Source organism: Rhinopithecus bieti, unplaced genomic scaffold (genome assembly GCF_001698545.2).
Source record: "Rhinopithecus bieti isolate Rb0 unplaced genomic scaffold, ASM169854v2 scaffold_27022, whole genome shotgun sequence".
Taxonomy (NCBI): Eukaryota; Metazoa; Chordata; class Mammalia; order Primates; family Cercopithecidae; genus Rhinopithecus; species Rhinopithecus bieti.
Window position 1 is genome coordinate 859,587 of NW_016812251.1, and position 12,815 is coordinate 872,401.

The following is a 12,815-nucleotide window of genomic DNA, read 5'->3' on the forward strand; positions in this document are numbered from 1 at the left end:
GACAAGCCCCCTTGCGCTTCCCAGGTGAGGCAATGCCTCGCCCTGCTTCAGCTCTTGCTGGTCGGGCTGCAGCAGCAGACCAGCACCGATTGTCCAGCACTCCCCAGTGAGATGACCCCAGTACCTCAGTTGAAAATGCAGAAATCACCGGTCTTCTGTGTCGCTTGCGCCGGGAGTTGGAGACTGGAGCTGTTCCTATTCGGCCATCTTGCTCCGCCCCCCAGACATCTGTTTTTGTATTTTTTAATAGAGATGGGGTTTCACCATGTTGGTCAGGCTAGTCTCAAACTCCTGACCTCTAGTGATCCGCCTGCCTCGGCATCCCAAAGTGCTGGGATTACAGGTGTGAGCCACTATGCCTGGTCATAATCCTATCATCTTAATGCCCATTGTGATGATGACCCAATCACTTGTTCCTACAACCAAAATAAAGAAGCTGGTTTCCTTACAGCAGACACATGACTATGATCTAGACGTCTGTTTCCTCCTTTGAGAAATGAAGGTGAAGTTCTTCCTAGTTTCTGGCTGGGAGATAGGTTAGCTAAAAAAAATAAAAATAAAAAATAAAAAAAAGTTTCTCCTAGCAACAAATCCCAAGTTTTATAATGTTTCAGCAGTTCTTGGAAATCACGCCAAGTAGCCGAACAACAATACTGAAGTGGTTGGACATCACTGGCCACCAGTACAATGCCAGTTGGAGGTCGGAAGCCTGGCTTCTTTGCCATTTCTGGTCTAAAATATGAGCTTCCACGGAATTCCACACATGGGCATGAACCCAAATGGGTCTCAGAATGTGTGAGCTAATGTGGATACCCTGAAAATGAAATACAACTCTCCTTATACTGCCTTGGAAGGTTCTGTGAATTTCATCTTTCTTTTCACTAACCTTCAATTGAAATTTAGCATTTAGTTTTATTATGAATGTAGGTAACAACCATAATAGTATGCAGGACTGTGACTCTATCACCGACAGAAATCACATAGATATTCATGGGACATTACAGAAGTTACTGATATTTTGAAATATTATTTAAGAACTCATAACTATTTTGAAATCATGATAATTATTAGATCCTCTAGGAGGTCTCCTATTTTAATGTTAAAGAAGCACATGGCTGGGCACAGTGCCTCATGCCTGTAATCCCAGCACTTTGGGAGGCCTAGGTGGGTGGATCCTTTAAGCCCAGGAGTTTAAGACCAGCCTGGGCAACATAGGGAGACCTTGTCTCTATCTAAAGTAGAACAATTAGCCAGATGTGGTGGTACACACCTGTGGTCCCAGCTACTTGGGAGGCTGAGGTGAGAGGGTCCCTTGAGCCCAGGAGGTTGAAGCTGCAGTGAGCTGTAATTGCACCACTGTACTCCAGCCTGAGAGTGGGACCCTGTCTCAAAAAAAAAAAAAAAAAAAAAAAAGAAAAGAAAAAGAAAAAAAAGCCACATTATTATATAGCAAATTTGTTTTTTAAAGAGTATTTTGATGGCCGAATGCAGTGGCTCATGCTTGTAATACCAGCACTTTGGGAGGCCGAGGCAGGCAGATGGTTTGAGAGCAGGAGTTTGAGACCAGCCTGGGCAACATGGAGAAACCCCATCTCTACAAAGAATTAACAAAATAGCTAAGTGTAGTGGTACACACCTGTAGTCCCATCTACTCAGGAGGCTGAGGTGGGAGGATTGCTTGAGCCCAGGGGGTTGAGGCTGCAGTGAGCTGAGATCATGCTACCATACTCCAGCCTGGGAGACGGAGTGAGACCTGGTCTCAAAAAATATATATTTTGATAATTGTATTTCAAGAGAATTGGTTTCCTTTGTACTCTTCCGTATTTTATTTTATGAGTTTAAAACACTGTTCTGAGAAGGTACCCATAGACTACCAAGGAGTCCTGCTTCCATCTGGATATTCCTGTTTAAAAATTCTAATCTCCAAAATGTCCTTATTTCCTTCTGACCAAAATGGCAAACACATGCGGTAATGTATTAAAATTCTGTTAAAAGAAAAGCAAACATTTCTTCTTAGGTAGACTAAGTCTAGTTTGATGTAATGTTCAAATTATGGTTTCTGTTAAACAAATATACGCAGATATCACACAGTAATTTTTTTTCAGTCAGATTCACTTTGGTATTTTGAGTTTGGATGGACTCAAACCTGTGTGAGTTTCTAAAATATGAGGTAATACATCTGGACTGAAAATCAGAGAGGATCAGAGAAAGAAGGCTGGCTTTCTCTTTGGCACTCTAATCACAGGTTGTAAGGGGTTTGAATGAAGGGAAATGCCAAGACTTTGTTCTTATTTCATTGCTAAATTACAGCAAAGTATATCTAATTCTCATTCTTTAAAATATTAGGCTTGATTTATTCTGACTCCAAATTTCCTTTGAATACTTACTGACTTTAAAGGACGTTTGTGTGGTTTAACTTTAAAGAAAGTTTATGTGTGGTTAAGTCTCAAATAATGTTGTATGAAATTGATCCCACCTATGGTATAATAAGAAAATAAACTGGTCAAAAAAGTACTGGGGGCTGTAAAGGTACAGCCCGTGACTTCGGGAGCTGAGTCCATGGAGCAGTCAGACACATGCTAATACAATGTGACCGGAGAGGCTGGTAAAATTTCCACAAGATGTAGAGGCTTCCAGAGAGGGGGTGGCATTTGAGCAGAGATTTGCAAGGAGAGGAGTGGGTCACCAGACAGAGGATGAGGAAAGGGCATTGGGGGCCTTGAAGAATGGCATGGACAAAGGCAGAGGCAGGAGGGGGCATGACCTTAGAAGGATGGAGAAGGGAAGTTGTGGGGTGCTGGGAGTGTGTATAGATGGGAGCCCTTGGAGATGAATTTGGATGGAAGACATCGGGCAGACTGTGAGGGCTGACTGTGGGCACTGGGATGCCTAAAAGATTTTTGATCAGGATATGACAACTGAGATCTGGTTTTAGGAACCTACACTGGCAGCTGAATAGGAAGATGGGTAGCGTGTGATACCCAAAGTTCATTCATGCCATGAACAGTTCTCACATACCTACCATACCTCTCCCAGCCCATGGACAGAACCAGCCCTGCAACTGTGGCCATCTTGGGTCACGCTCCCCTCTTTAGGCTGAGCTGTCCACTTGCCACGAGCAGGGAAGGACTATGTCTGCCCTTTAGAAGGAATTCCAGGAGGCTAATTTTGCCAGTGGGTCTCATTATAGCCCAATTTATCTAGAAGAGAAACCTGATATCTTTCTCATCCCAAAGTAGTTGCTTCCCAATCCCCTCCTCTAAAAAAAGAAATTGTTCTCCCATTACTCTGATTCCAGTTCTCGCAGTCTTTTTTTCTTTTTTTTTTTGAGACAGGGTCTCACTCTGGTGCCCAGGCTGGCTTGCAGTGGCATGATCACGGCTCACTGCAGCCTCATCTTCCCAGAATGCATCTTCCTCCCGGCACAGAGAGGGAAAACTGGAGGTGTCTAAAAAATAAGATATCAGAGGTAGGGTCAGAATTGAGCCTTTATGCCTCCTGGTCACCTGGTCAGGTCAGCCCCAGAAGTCCCCAAGGAAGGACATCTGCGGTGATCTCATGGAGATGAATATTAGGATTCTACATGAGGAAAGTCCAGGATTCTATGTGAGTGATCAGACCACACGAGGAAAGAAGCATCCTGTATATACTGTAAGGGGGAAAGCCCCAAGAAGTGACACCTACTTGGTTTGAGGGAGGAAGGCCCTGGAAGTCGGGTGGAAGGGTCACAATGTGCGGTCAGATGTGCACCATGGCTGGGTAGGATGACAGCCCACTCGCTGGCCTGGCATCAGCCCACCAGTACAGTCAGCTATGATCTAAAGCACTGGTCATCAGATTACAAAAAAACAAAACCAACACACACACACACACCACACTCTATAAAACAGTAAAGTGCTCTATTTTTTTTTTTTTGGATTTTTAGTAGAGACGGGGTTTCACCGTGTTAGCCAGGATGATCTCGATCTCCTGACCTCATTCATGATCTGCCCGCCTCGGCCTCCCAAAGTGCTGGGATTACAGGCATGAGCCATCATGCCTGGCAAGAAGGCCTATTGTGACACCAAACAGGTGTCACTTCTTGGGGTTTCCCCCCTTACAGTATATACAGGATGCTTCTTTCCTCATATGTTCTGATCACTCACATAGAATCCTGAACTTTCCTCATGTAGAATCCTAATATTCAAAAAAATTCCCGGTTAATTATTTTGAGTGTTGAGTTGTGATTCTCGCATGCGATACTCCTGCAAGACTGAACCACTTATGTCTCTGGAGTTATAAGGGTTATGTATCTAATAATGGCAGCTTGTCCACCCACTCACTAGTGAACAAAAAGAATTCAATCAATACTCCTGTGCGATTATAGCACAGTACTGCAGTGCAATCCTACAGCACGACTGCACTGTAGTGTGGATTTACTTCTTTATGTGGTAACTGCATGGCCAAACATATCCTATACTGGGTTGAATAGCGTCTTCCCAAAATTCATATCCACCCAGAACCTGTGAATGCGACCTTATTTAGAAATAGGATCTTTGAAGATGTTATTTAGATGAGCTCATGCTGCATTAGGGTGGGTCCTAAATCCAGTATGACTGGTGTCCTTAGAAAAGAAGGCAATTTGGACAGGCAGACACAGAGACACACAGTGAGAATGCCACATGACAATGAAGGCTGGGACTGGAGTTAGGCAGCCACAAGCCAAGGGAGGCCAAGGATTGCCAGCAAGCACTGGAAGCTGATGGAGGGTCACGGAACAGATTCTTGCTCTAAGCCCCCAGGAAGGAACCAATCCTGCCGACACCTTGATTTCAGAATTCTGGTCTCCAGAACTATGAGAGAATGAATTTCTGATGTTTTAATCCACCCAGTTTGTGGTATCTTGTTATGGCAGCCACAGGTAACTAATACACATCCCTATTACCTAATTCATGTGTGTGCTTGCTTCAGGGTTGGAATGTTTGGCTGTTGTGGAGTGATAGGTGTTTTGATTGGCTTGCAACAGACTGAAACACCAATATTTGAAGCCAGTGTTAAATAGACCTATCCTAAATAGAGGAAAAAACAAACAAACAAGCAAAAAACCAGGGCCTAATTCCAAATCTTAAGCTCCAAATCTGTGGCTAAATTGCGATGACATTAGGGAGTAAGCGGAAGGGTTGATCTCAGTGTCATGGGACAGCTGATGTTTTAAATTTTATCATACTATGAACCAACATAGGATAGTTCTTTCTTTGATTTTACAACACACACACAAACACATACACACACAATGGCTTCCACATTCTGTTCTAATTACTTGCTCTCATTAAAAAAAATATAAACACACGTCTAAATTCCATTCCTGTTCTAGGCACTGTAGAATCCAAAGCCCATTCAATGCTGGGAATTTGGGTAATTAAAAAAAAAAATCTGAAAATTAGTGACTAAAAATAGGAAATTTGAAGTATAAGCTTGAATCCAATGAAAAGATGCAAGACTGTGAGGGTAATTTCAAATGACCCATTCAGAGTTATAACCAACAAGGCATTGTCACCATGGGTTCCAAGATGATGGCACAAATTCATTCCTGACTACCAAACAAATTGCTAATGGCAGAAGTAGTTAACCTAAAAAACACAGGATGCACATAGATGCTAATTTAATATAAGGGTTTTGTAGAGACACAAATGAACCCAAACTTTGGTGTTTTTGAGTATTAGAATTCCAAGCAAAAACTGAATATCAATTTTAATGTCTTTTGGGAACAGAGGTACATAAAAAAATTCCTGTTTAATTATTTTGAGTGTCGAGTTGTGATTCTCACATGCGACACGCCTGCAAGACTGAACCACTTATGTCTCTGGAGTTATAAGGGTTATGTATCTAATAATGGCAGCTTGTCCAACCACTCACTAGTTGAACAGGTAGGAGACATTTCTGTAACAGTAACAATTCAAGACATTATTTTTATTTGTATTTATTTATTTTTCATCTTTTACTTTAGGATTGGGGTACATGTGCAGGTTTGTTATGTGGGTAAATTGCGTGTTGTGGGGGTTTGGAGTACAAATATTTCATGACCAAAATAGTGACCACAGCACCTGGTAAGTAGTTTTTCGATCCTCACTCTTCTCTCACTCTCCATTTCCAAATGGGCCCCTGTGTCTACTGTTCCCCTCTTTGTGTCCATGTGTACTCCGTTTAGCTCCCACTTATAAGAGAGAACATGTGGTACTTGATTTTCTGTTCCTGCGTTAATATGCTTAGGATAACAGCCTCCAGCTGCATCCATGTTGCCCCACAGGGCATGAACTCACTCTTTTTTATGGTTGTGTAGTATTCCATGGTGTGTATGTACCACATTTTCTTTATCCAATCCACCGCTGATGGGCTTCTAGGTTGATTCCATGTCTTTGCTACTGTAAACAGTGCTGCAATGAACATATGAGTGCATGTGTCTTTTTGGTAGGATGATTTATATTCCTTTGTGTATATATCCAGTAATAGGATTGCTGGGTTGAAGGTAGTTCTGTTTTAAGTTCTTTGGGAAATCTCCAAACTGCTTTCCATAGTGGCTGAACTAATTTACATTCCCACCAGCAGTGTATAATTGTTCTTTCTTCTCTGCAACCTTGCCAACATCTGTTATTTTTTGACTTTTTGTAATAGCCATTCTGACTAGTGTGAGATGGTGTCTCATTGTGGTTTTGATTTGCATTTCTCTAATGATTAGTGATATTGAGCAGTTTATTGGCTGTGTGCATATCTTCTCTTGAGAAGTGTCTGTTCATGTCCTTTGCCCATTTTTAAATGGGGTTGTCTTTTGCTTGGTGATTTGTTTAAATTCCTTATAGATTGTGATATCAGACCTTTGTCAGATGCATAGTTGGCAAATATTTTCTCCCAGTCTGTAGGCTGTCTGTTTACTCTGTTTCTTTTGCTGTGCAGAAGCTCTTGTTTAATTAGGTCCCACTTGTCTATTTTTAGGTGAAATCAAATAGATACCAGCTGGAATGCAAAATCAAATTTGGAAGATAAATCACAAGATTTGAAGAAATTGTGGTCTTGTGGTAGAGGAACCCTGGGCTAACTCCTTACTCCCAGGTATTACCTTTACTAGGGCTTCATGGGAAAGCCTAAGAGGCACTGGTGGAGTGGGTTTATCTCTACCCATCCTGAGAATCTGAAAATACTACTTCCATCTATCTTCTGCCATGTTCCTTTATAATTTTATTTTACTTAAAAACTTTTTTTAAAAATGTAAAATGTCAAATATACTAAAAGTAATCAAAACAGTATAATAAATTCTCAGGTACCCATCACCAAGCTTCAAGAATTATCAGCATTCAGTCATTCTTGTTTCATCTATAATCTACACCTCTGTAATTGCTTCATGATTTTTTCCACTCTCAACACGTCTCTCAGGGGCAATAGTTTTGTTCTTTCCCCAGGAAGTACTCTCTCTCAAAGAAGACCTCAAGAATATAGATTTTTTTTTTTACTTGTCTGCTTTAATTCCATTTCCAAACTGGGTTAAGGAATGCAAGGTGGAGCTCAGAATGGAATTAACCCCCCTTGCAGAATGTTGCTGCAACTTGTGGTATTCAGCACCAGGGGATAGTAAGGTCCAGGAGATAGTAGGGACCCTAGCAGGATAGTAGGGTCATAGGGCATAGTTCTAGAGCCATGATCCTCAAAGCGTGATCCCTGGACCAGCAGCATCAGCATCATCTGGCAAATCTGAGAACTTGTTAGAAATGGAAATTCCCAAGCTCCACCCTAGACCTCCTGAACCAGTCTCTGGAAGTGGGGCATGAAATATGTGTTTTAACAAGCCTTCCTGGTGATTCTGTTGCATACCCAAGTTGGTAACCACTGTTCCAGAGACATGGAGAACATGAGACACAAGCAACTGCAAGAATCAGGGGTATGATACCTAATCTATGTTCTCTGAATATCCATGTGCATGCTGGCACACACATACATACTCATGCTCATATGGGGATATTCTTATTTAAAATAGTCAAAAACTTATTTCTACATGAAAAATGGGATATATGCATTATCTTTTTTTTTTTTTTTTTTGTAGAGACAGATTTTTGCTCTTGTCGCCCAGGCTAGAGTGCAATGGCGTGATCTCGGCTCACTGCAACCTCCACAAGCGATTCTCCTGCCTCAGCTTCCTGAGTAGCTAGGATTACAGGCATGTGTCACCACGCTTGGCTAATTTTGTATTTTCAGGATAGATAGGGTTTCACCATGTTGGTCAGGCTGGTCTCAAACTCCTGATCTCAAGTGATCCACCCACCTTGGCCTCCCAAAGTGTTGGGATTACAGGAGTGCAATGTGCCTGGTCAGCATTATCTTAAGAAAAGAAAATGCCAAGGCAAAACTTCAGCATCCTTTTAGCTATATTTAATTTTGTTAATTCTGCTTTTAAATTTTATAAGTCATGTACAATAGACACTCCTAAAGCTTACCCATTAACCTATCCTAACCTATCCTAAAAGTCCACCCAATACCTGCACCACCCTGCCAGGCATTTTTAGTCATTCAACAAAGAGTAGTTTAGCACCTACTATGTGCCAGGCACTGTTTTAGGTGCTGGGGATAGTAGCAGCGAGCAAACCAGACTCCCCACCCCCCCACAACAACCACCATACATCCTTGCCCTCATGAAGCTTACATTTCAGTGCTTAGATAAACTATGTTCATCTCATAATCTTCTGGGACAGGGTTTTGTGGATGAGAAGAATAAGTTCAGGAAGATTAAGTATTAAGGTTGGTGCAAAAGTAATCGCAGTTTTTGCCATTAAAAGTGATGTCAAAAACCACAATAACTATTGCACCAACCTGATACTTTGTCCAAAGTCACACAGTAAGTAACTATCGGAGCTATGACTTGACCCCATATCTGCTTGTCTTGTTCTATGGCCCGCCCTCTACTCCACATTGGAACAAGGAAATAAGATAGTAGGTGTGGGGGCAACTGGACAGTCAGCTTCTCACAGGTTCTGAAACATTGTCCAGTACAATTTTTTTTAGGTTTCACATCCATCTACAAAATCTTTTAACTAGTTAGGTCTGTTAAAACATCAGTGCCGGCCGGGCGCGGTGGCTCAAGCCTGTAATCCCAGCACTTTGGGAGGCCGAGACGGGCGGATCACGAGGTCAGGAGATCGAGACCATCCGGGCTAACACGGTGAAACCCCGTCTCTACTAAAAAATACAAAAAACTAGCCGGGCGAGGTGGCGGGCGCCTGTGGTCCCAGCTGCTCGGGAGGCTGAGGCAGGAGAATGGCGTAAACCCGGGAGGCGGAGCTTGTAGTGAGCTGAGATCCGGCCACTGCACTCCAGCCTGGGAGACAGAGCGAGACTCCGTCTCAAAACAAACAAACAAACAAACAAAAAAAAATCAGTGCTTTCCCTTTAGTGTACTATCTTTAGTCATTTCTAATCTATTATTTAAGATGGCTCAAATTACCCCTGTAGCTTCGCAGAAGTTGGAAATGAATTTATCTGGGGTAGAGGCAGGATGAGAGACTTAATATCTAAATTCTACTCTGATGTCCAAAATGGTGGGAAAGCTCACAGTAGTCATCTGATTCCTCCCTAATGATACTGTGGTTGTCATGGTGATGGGAGGGGATTGTGAAATATCACAATGAAGCCTTATATAAATCTATTTCCAGGCTAGATGGGAGACATTCGAGGATGACATCAATAAAACATAAGATGCTGTAAGATTGTGTAAGCCAGACTATGTCTCTTTTTCAGAACCCCAAGGGGCAACAGCTGCTGAAAAAATCAGCAACATAGGTGTGGGCAGAGGGCCATGTGGGCACAGTGACCTCCATACAGCAGCCTCTGGGGCCCTGCAGAGGATACTAGGAGCTCATTAGGAAAACAGCAGGAAGGACCAAGGCAGTTCCTGAGGGCAGTTCCCAAAGGCCAGAAGGTAGCCACATGGCCCTGGAACAGGGGGAATTTAATGCTTGGCAAGGACACTGTGGCAGCTGTCCTGCCCAATGGGAGGGACCAGAGCATACGGGGTTCTACGATTACAATGACGGCATCTTGGATTAAGACGACTCCAGTCACTGTTTTCTACCATTACCCAAAAGCCTTTTGAACTAAACTTCCCAGGTTACCTTGGTTTGAAAAGCCTGGGCTGCCTCATTATTGATCATAATATTAACAATTATCATAGCATTATGTTGATTCAACAGTTAATTCAACTTTTACAGATGTAAACTTGATGTTTTCAAATTTATTAGTTTCACGTCCTTGAAAAATTCCCCTTCCCCAGCCTTTCGTCCCTGATAACCACTGATCTGTTCTCCACACCTATGGGTTTGCCTTTTCCAGAATGTCATAACAAATGGAAGTATAGAGTATGTGGTCTTTTGAGTCTGGCTTCCTCCACTTAGCATAATGCATTTGAGAATAATCCATGTTGTGTGTATCTTCTTTTATTTGGTTTATTCTTTTATGTGGTTTATTCTTTTTATTGCTGGAGTAGTATTCCATTTCATGGATGTACCCTAGGTCATCCATTCCCTCATTGAGGAATAGTTGGGTTGTACTAGGTTAAAGGATTGTGAATAGAGGTTTATCAATTTTATTGACATTTTCAAAGAACAAGTATTTTGTTTCTTAATTTTCTCTATTGTTTTTCTGTCTTAAATTTCACTGATTTCTGCTCTTATTTTTATTATTTCCTCCCTTCTACAATTCTCCCTTCTGCAAAGCAAAATCCAAAGAAATATGATTTGGGATTAACTTGTTCTTCTTTTCCTAGTTTCTCAGGGTTGAACATTACATTATTGATTTGAGCTCTTTCTTCTTTTCCAGTATAAGCATTTAATGCCATACATTTCTGCTAAGCACTGCTTTAGCTGCATCCCACACATTTTGACATGCTGTATTTTCACTTTCATTCAGCTGAAAATATTTTCTAAGTTGATGTGAGAATTCCTCTTTAATTCAGTGATTGTTTAGAAGTCTGTTGTCTCATTCTCATTTTTTTTTTTTTAATATTTGGGGAATTTCTAGATCTCTTTCTGTTACTGATTTCCAGTTAAATTCCATCATGCTGGGAAAAGCGATGTTCATATTATAACTATATTAAAAATGTTCAAGTCTGTTTTATGGCCCAGAATATAGTTTATTTTAGTGACTGTTCCATGTACACTTGAAACAAATATGTGTTCTGCTGCTGTTGGTTGGAGTGTTGTATAAATGTCAGTTAGGTCAAGTTCTCTACTTGTTCTATCAATTATCTTAAGAAGAAGACTAAAGTCTCCAAGCATTATTGGGGATTTGTCTATTTTTCCTTTCAATGCTATCAGTTTTTGCTTCATGTGTTTTAGAGTTTCACTGTTTGGATGCATATACATTTATGGCTGTTATGTTTTCTTGGTTAATTTCCACTTTATTATCATGTAATTTCCCTCTTCATTTTTGGTAATTTTTCCTTGTTTTGAAGTCTACTTTGTGCAATATTAATATAGCCACTCCAGCTTTTATTTGATTAGTATTTCCCCGATATATCTTTAAAAAAATTTGTTTCCTTTAAATCTATTTATATGTGTCATTACATTTAGAGTGGATTTCTTATAGACAGTATATCATTGGGTCTTTCTTTTTCAATCTAATCTGACCATCCACATTTACAATGAGTAGTGATTAGATTTCGCTCTATTTTATTACTCTTCTTTTGTCATCTTTTTTATTCCTCTGTTCTTTTCCTTTCTTTTGGTACTGTATGTAATTTTAGTATTCCATATAATTTATCTATTTGCATGTTGGTCATATATCTTTGTACTATTTTTTAGTTGTTGTCTAGGTGTTAAAATATGCAAACCTAATTTGTTATAGTCTACTTTGAGTTAATATTTACCATTTCAAACAAAATGTAGAAATTTTAAAAGCAACAATGGGGAAAGCTCTGCATGTGTGGAGGCTAGGAATATAGGGGAATTTTCTGTACCTTCAATGTTTCTAAGAACCTAAAACTGATGTAAAAAATAAAGCCTATTATGCAGCCATCAACAAAAAGGATGAGTTTGCGGTCCTTTGTAGGACATGGATGCAGCTGGAAACCATCATTCTTAAGCCAAAAAAAAAAAAAAAAAAAAACTACCCCACATAGAAACGAAAACCAAACACGCATGTTCTCACTCATAGGTGGGAACGAAGTCAATGAGATCACTTGGACTCGGGAAGGGAACATCACACACCGGGCTATCATGGGGAGGGGGGAGTGGAGGGACTGGCTTGGGAAGTTATACCTGATAAATGAATGAATTGAGGGGTGGCTTGAGCGAGTTGAATGGGTGCGAGCCACGCAAACTGGCACAAGTATACATATGTAACAAACCTGCACGCTTTGTGCACATGTACCCCTAGAAGCTTAAAGTATAATAAAAGAAAAAAAAAACAAAAGCCTATTTTCAAAAAAAATCTGAAACCAAACAAACACAAAATAAAGGTCCTTTTACTCTCCCCTATTTATGTTATATTTGCCATGTATACTTCATCTACTTATACTGAAATTCTCCCAATGTTACATATATTTTTTTGCTTTCAATAATCATGCCTATTTTATAGAACTTAAGAGGATATGACTTTGGCTTTTTCTTTTAACCTCACAATAATCTTGGTAAATAGGTAAGCAGATATAATGAATTCCATTTTAGAGGCAAGGAAACTAAGTTAGATACTTGTCTGCTCTGACACAGCTGGCAAAGAGTTGAACCAGGACTCAAACCTATATCCTACTTCTTTCCCCTGTACCAGGCTGCATTTTGTTCCTCATTTGTAAGTTACAG

General features: G+C 40.7%; 1 protein-coding gene across 3 annotated transcripts in view; it reads right to left on the reverse strand.

The window, feature by feature from the left end:
- The window catches only part of THSD4 (thrombospondin type 1 domain containing 4), a 386,571-nt gene that overhangs the window by 62,238 nt on the left and 311,518 nt on the right, over window positions 1-12,815 (reverse strand). The window contains exon 1 of one of the 3 annotated variants that reach the window (XM_017895817.1): window positions 125-174. The exons of the other annotated variants lie outside the window; for them this stretch is intronic. The gene's annotated coding sequence lies outside the window, so the exon portion shown is untranslated. Of the gene's footprint in view, window positions 1-124; window positions 175-12,815 lie in introns of those variants that run through there. 3 annotated transcript variants of the gene reach the window in all.